The following is a 6,000-nucleotide window of genomic DNA, read 5'->3' on the forward strand; positions in this document are numbered from 1 at the left end:
ATTAGTTCTACCATGCTGCCATGCTTGGCTACGAGGGAACCCCCCGGAGGATCATGTGGCCCAGAGAAAAGGGAGTTACATATTTCACCCGCTCACATCCACACTGCATACCATTGTCTCACCATGGTCCTTCACCCTGTGGCCTTGGTCCCCACTGTGTGAGTGTGCGTGGGGATGACTGAGGTAGTTCACTATGTGCCACAGATTTTATAAGCACTGGCAGGTCTCTCTATATTTATTCTCCCTTGACATTGACCTTGCTGCGCTGTCTCCCCACTGTCTCCACCCCCTAAGTCTGAATGCCAGTGTTGTCAATCAAACAGCCTCCTCACTTCCCCCCCAGCGTTACCTTAGGGACTATTCTAATGAGGTGCATGTTGGCATTATGGGACAAAAGGCTGCCTGTAAGACTGTTTCATACAAGGGCAGTCATTATGGTGTGTGAGGAGAGAACATAGAGACAGTGATAGCACCTTTATCCAGCTGTTTGATAGATAAGCCATAAAAAGATTTATTTTTCTCTGTAGTAGTGCAATACAGCACATAATAAGAGCGCTAGATATTTTTTGACATAATTCCTGAGTTTCAGTATGAAAACAATGTTTTTCAATACCTTACTTTAAGAAATATGAACATGTTTTTTTTTTTTTTTTTGCTAAACTTTTTCTTTATTTGACAAAAAGCATCCAGTTCTCAATTGTTCTAAACAAACAGTTGTACAAGAACTATGCCTAAATAAAATATGGTATAAAATTGGCAACATTCTGATTTAAATCAGAAACAATCTGCTCTCGGTAGTTGAAAGTTTTAAATACTCGACAGTTCATTCATCCATCGATATCGAGCCTTGCACACTGTAAGTTAACATTTACCTCATTGTCCATTTTCACTATCCAAAGTCCAATTTGTTTTCACGCTGTCTCCTCTAAGACTTCATTTCTGCTGCCAAACATTATTTGGGGAGACTTGGCAGGAGTGTGTTTTTGTGGACCTGCAGCAACAAACATACAGAGAAACAAGCTTCCCAAGTTCCCGGTATTTAGTGCGCACACACACACACACACACACACACACACACACACCTCTCATGTATGCTCACACACACGCACCATGAACTACATCTTAAAAGGTGGTCGATCAAACATTTAATTTTCCTCCAGTGCTGACAAAGGCCTCCCACCATTGAACAGAGACAAGCCGCTTTTATCGACTGGCATCCAGAGGGCCCCGGCAGCTATTATAGCAGCAATGAGTGACTGGCCCAGTCAATAGACTTTCTATTAGTGGACTGTTCCTTCAGCCCCACACAAGCAGACACACAGTGAGACAGTAGGGAAGAGAGACTTGGGAGCTCTGTGAAGGTTGGGGAAGGAGCACCAAACCCCCTGAGGAAAATGCATTGTGTGTGTGTGTGTGTGTTTGCGTGCGCGTGTGTGTGTGTGTGTGTGTGTGTGTGTGTGTGTGTGAGTGTGAGAGAGAGAGAGAGAGAGAGAGAGAGAGAGGAACAAGAGTAAATCAATAAAAGGAATAAATAGACACATATCAGAGACATGGAAACTAGCAACTACATACAGTACTTGCTCATCACACATGAATGCAAAAACAAACAGATTACTCCGTTATCAAATTGTATCCACCCATAGAGTCATGTTTATACTGCACTCCAACACAGTAACAAATGACCTTAGCTCTTACTGTATATATAGTAAACACAGTATGTGAATATGATGGTAAGGCTTCAGTGACCTTGGTCCGGCCTGCCCGAGGCAAATTTAGACGGATCTAGATGAGCTGTGAGGTGCTCATGCTGATTCGCTCTAACAGAGGGAGTAATAGCCAAGGCCAACACCCTCATTTATCTCTGAGTATCTCACATAATACCACCTATCATTAATGATGCTACACTGCTTAAACATACCAAGATTCATCTGACAGAACAGGAGAGAGAGAGTCAAACAGAAAAAAGAAAGGATCAGGAGCACTTCAGACTTTGACTCAAGCTCTATGCGGTGGAGTTTCAGTCTAGGGCTGTACGATTATGGCCAAAATGATAATCATGATTATTTTGATCAATATATTGATCATGATTAATTATCACAATTATTTGTTGATTTTAACCAAAACACATTTTATAGTCACATAGGCTAATTATAACTGCTTTCACATCCATATTGTGCTACATTCCTCCTTTGTTGAAGGATACTATGAAGGAGTATGCCATTTCAGCTGTTGTGCGACCGCTTTCCAAACATGTGCGTTTGCCGTGAAAAGATACAGGCAACACAATTTTCTGTTCACGTTAACGGTGCATGTTAAAATCCGGTGCCAATAGGGCACCGGTGCCCGGTATCCACCGGACAAAATAGTAACGCGGATTATGGTGCCACTTAAAGGACAATTCCGGCGCAAAACGAACCTAGGGGTTACAGATGTGTACCCACTCCGTCGCTCTCTGGGACATGTTTTCATGCTAATCGGATGAGTTTTTAGCTTGAAAGACGCTAGCGCGGACAGCCGATTAGCTTACAATGCTAGTATTCGGGGCACAGGGAACGTAAAAACAAATCGCTATTTATACCACTAAAAAGGCTCAAAATATCACCAAACTTCAACGGTAGCATAATGAGGGTCCCAAAATGTTAACCGAAGCATTGAGAACTTTGTAAGTGTACAGACAGTTTATTGAACGAAGAGCTGCGGGAGCTCCATGAAAGGGCTACGAGAGAGAGAGCTACCGGTAGTCAATGCCGCAACACAGCCTCGGACTTCGGGAAACCGGTGGTTTACCTGCGGACATCATGAAGCTATGGCCACCGAACAGGAGTGTCTGTGTTGCAAGGAGTGGGACCTGTTGCGTCGCGATGCCCAAGAGACGCAGTGTTTTGTACAGTCTGAAGATTTCCCCTTTCTGATAAACAGAGCTGTACTTGAAACTTTTTCGGCGACCCAGACCGGAGGGACCAGATGGACAGTTATCCACTGAGTAAGTACACTAGACAAGTTATGCAGAGTGCGATTATTTCAGATATATTGAGCAAATTGCTTTTGATTTTAGTTTGCATCGCCAGCTGTAAGTCATGACTGGTGTCCAAGATGGCGGCGGCATGTTACATGAACGCGAGTGTCTTTATAATCTATCTTTTCAATAAACTGTCTGTACACTTACAAAGTTCTTAATGCTTCAGTTAACATTTAGGGACCCTCATTATGCTACCGTTGAAGTTTGGTGATATTTTGAGCCTTTTTAGTGGTATAAATAGCGATTTGTTTTTACGTTCCCTGTGCCCCGAATACTAGCATTGTAAGCTAATCGGCGGTCCATGCTAGCGTCTTTCAAGCTAAAAACTCATTTGATTAGCATGAAAACACCCCAGAGAGCGACAGAGTGGGTACACATCTGTTAATAACCCCTAGGTTTGTTTTGCGCGTCCTTTAAATGTCTACGTTGTGCTCTGATGCTCCAAAACAGACGTTAGAGGCAACAGAAACATCGCTGCATGTCACGCTAGTAAAATGTTGCGTTTACTGGTAAACTGGTAAACCTCGTGACGACTTATGACCGACTGCTATCTGTTGTGGAATTTTCCTCACGTTACTCTGTCCTCTGTGACTGTCTACATCTAAACTAAGCTGCGCGGTGCAGGGAACAACTCTGATTGGCTCATGGAGGCACGTGATCAGAGAGTGGTTTACGGAGCTTTGGAAAAAAAAAACTTTGATACAGAGCGTTCTATGAACGGAATGAAGCATTTTAAATATCGTGAATTTGATCGTGGGAAGCCAAAATCGTGATCATGATTAAAATTCGATTAATTGTGCAGCCCTATTTCAGTCCATGTTGAGATAAGTTGGCTACTGCAAATTGTGCTCTTTACATGAAAATTAAGGGACGTCTAACTTCACATTCAAATACTGAGATTCTGACTTTCACCTAGGGCTGGGCGATAAAACAATCTCGATATGGGATCGCGATAAAATTCAGGTCTATAACGATGATTAACTTTGGACATATTTTACTCAATATGGATAGATCTAACAGCCAATCACACAGCAGAAATAAACTCCATTTCAGAAGGAGGCGGTAATGCGCACCAAAAGTTGTTTGCCAACCGCCAAAAAACGTCAATAGTAGAAGAAATGTTTGGCTTGCCCGTCAAAGTACATGCCCTTTTGCTACGCAGAGCATTGTTTGAGCTACCGGCGTTGAAGAAAATGGAAGAAATGAGTGGAAACGAGGGGCATGGGCACGAAAGCGGTGAAAGTGAACTTGCATTATCCTCCAAAGCTGAGGAAATTGTTGACAAAAAAGGTAACACAACGTCAATTATATGGAAGTGGTTTGGATATCTCAAAAGTGACGAAGACCAGATTAACACGGTCGGCAAAATATGCCTTCGGTCGGTGTCAACCAAGACGGGAAACGCAACCAATCTTTTCTGTCACTTGAAAAGCTACCATCCCAGCGACCACACCCAGAGTTTGAAAATGCAGGCCCATGTTAACATTAGTCTGCCCACAAGTTTTGTCCAACGTCCTAGTGGTTCTTCTGCTGTTAGCAGCGCCAGCGGGGCTGAAAAACAACAATCAATCATGTCGTCTTTTGCTACCATTGCACCATATGAAAAGTGAATGTGATAGTAGTCACAGCTTTAAGTTTTATTTACATTATTTGCATTTACATTACTAACTTGTACTCTTTTGTTAAGGCAGATAAAGCATGTTTGCAAAGTCAAATGTTTACATTTAGATGTTATTCAATATATTCTTTTATCACAAAATATATTCTAAACCAAGCCATGTTTGCACAGTTAAATGTTACATTATGTTATTCTATTTTTTTATGTTAATAAACTATATTCTAAAGTTTAACTAATGAACCCTCTGTTTTTTTCAGGCATCAGTTATTATCAGGATACTCTTCAAACTGACAGAATTATCAAATTATATATCGTGATAAATATCATTTTATATCACTTATCGTGATCATATTTATTGCCTTATCACCCAGCCCTACTTTCACCTAAGTTAATTTCAGATAAGATTGTATTTATGCCAAGGGAAATAGCTGGGAAATGTCAGTCAGTACAGACTGTGTGAACATATCACGTGAATCATCTATCAGCAGCCATTGTCATCATTGAAAATCTACAAAAACTCTTATGCAGCCGTTACAAATGAAGCTGATGAGAAACAGGGGAAAGTCAACAGGAACATTTGTGAGTGATGGACACTATTGAACCTTACAACACAATATAACTATATGTTAGCTGGCTAGCATCAAATGTGGCTGTGATAGCTAATAATACCACATTTGGATGCAAAAATTAATGTAAATGTGCCATAAATGTAATGATTAATTTTCTCTTATTTGTTCTGTATATATATTTTTTATTTTTTAAATAATCTGTCTCTGGCTGGTGTTATTTGTTAACTAGTGGTGGAATCCTGGTTAAAACTACAGTACTGTAGCTACAGTATCTGGCAAAGCTAAACTTTTAAGGTTTGACAGTGTAGCAGACGCAATGTTCATGCTCCATTGTGCCAAATCAATTAATAACACATATTAAAAAGAAATGCTTCAGCAAAAAAGACAGAAAAGTCCAGGGACGACCACACAAATGGAGGAGTTAAAGCAGCCAAAAAAAAAAATACATGAGAAAAATGTGTGCACACTAAAAAAAGGCCTTGGTTCAAAAACGGGCATCTAAATCAAACATTGGGACTTAAATAAATAAATGAACAATGTATTAGAAAGGCAGAAACTCATGACTAAAACTGGCAAAGGCTTGTGATACAAAATAGATGTGAGCATTTGGGAAAGCACAGATTGGCTGAATCGTTGTGAAGCTGCAGTCTCTCTAAAGCCTCTTGATCTTTCAGTGTTCAAGACAGATGACCAAAGTCTGACCAACGCTTTCTGTCTGAAGATGTAAAATGTCAAGGGAATTAAAAATACAAAGAAACTATAGAGACCGTTGCATTTCAGACTTAATCTTTGCT

Source organism: Sander lucioperca, chromosome 15 (assembly GCF_008315115.2).
Source record: "Sander lucioperca isolate FBNREF2018 chromosome 15, SLUC_FBN_1.2, whole genome shotgun sequence".
Taxonomy (NCBI): domain Eukaryota; kingdom Metazoa; phylum Chordata; class Actinopteri; order Perciformes; family Percidae; genus Sander; species Sander lucioperca.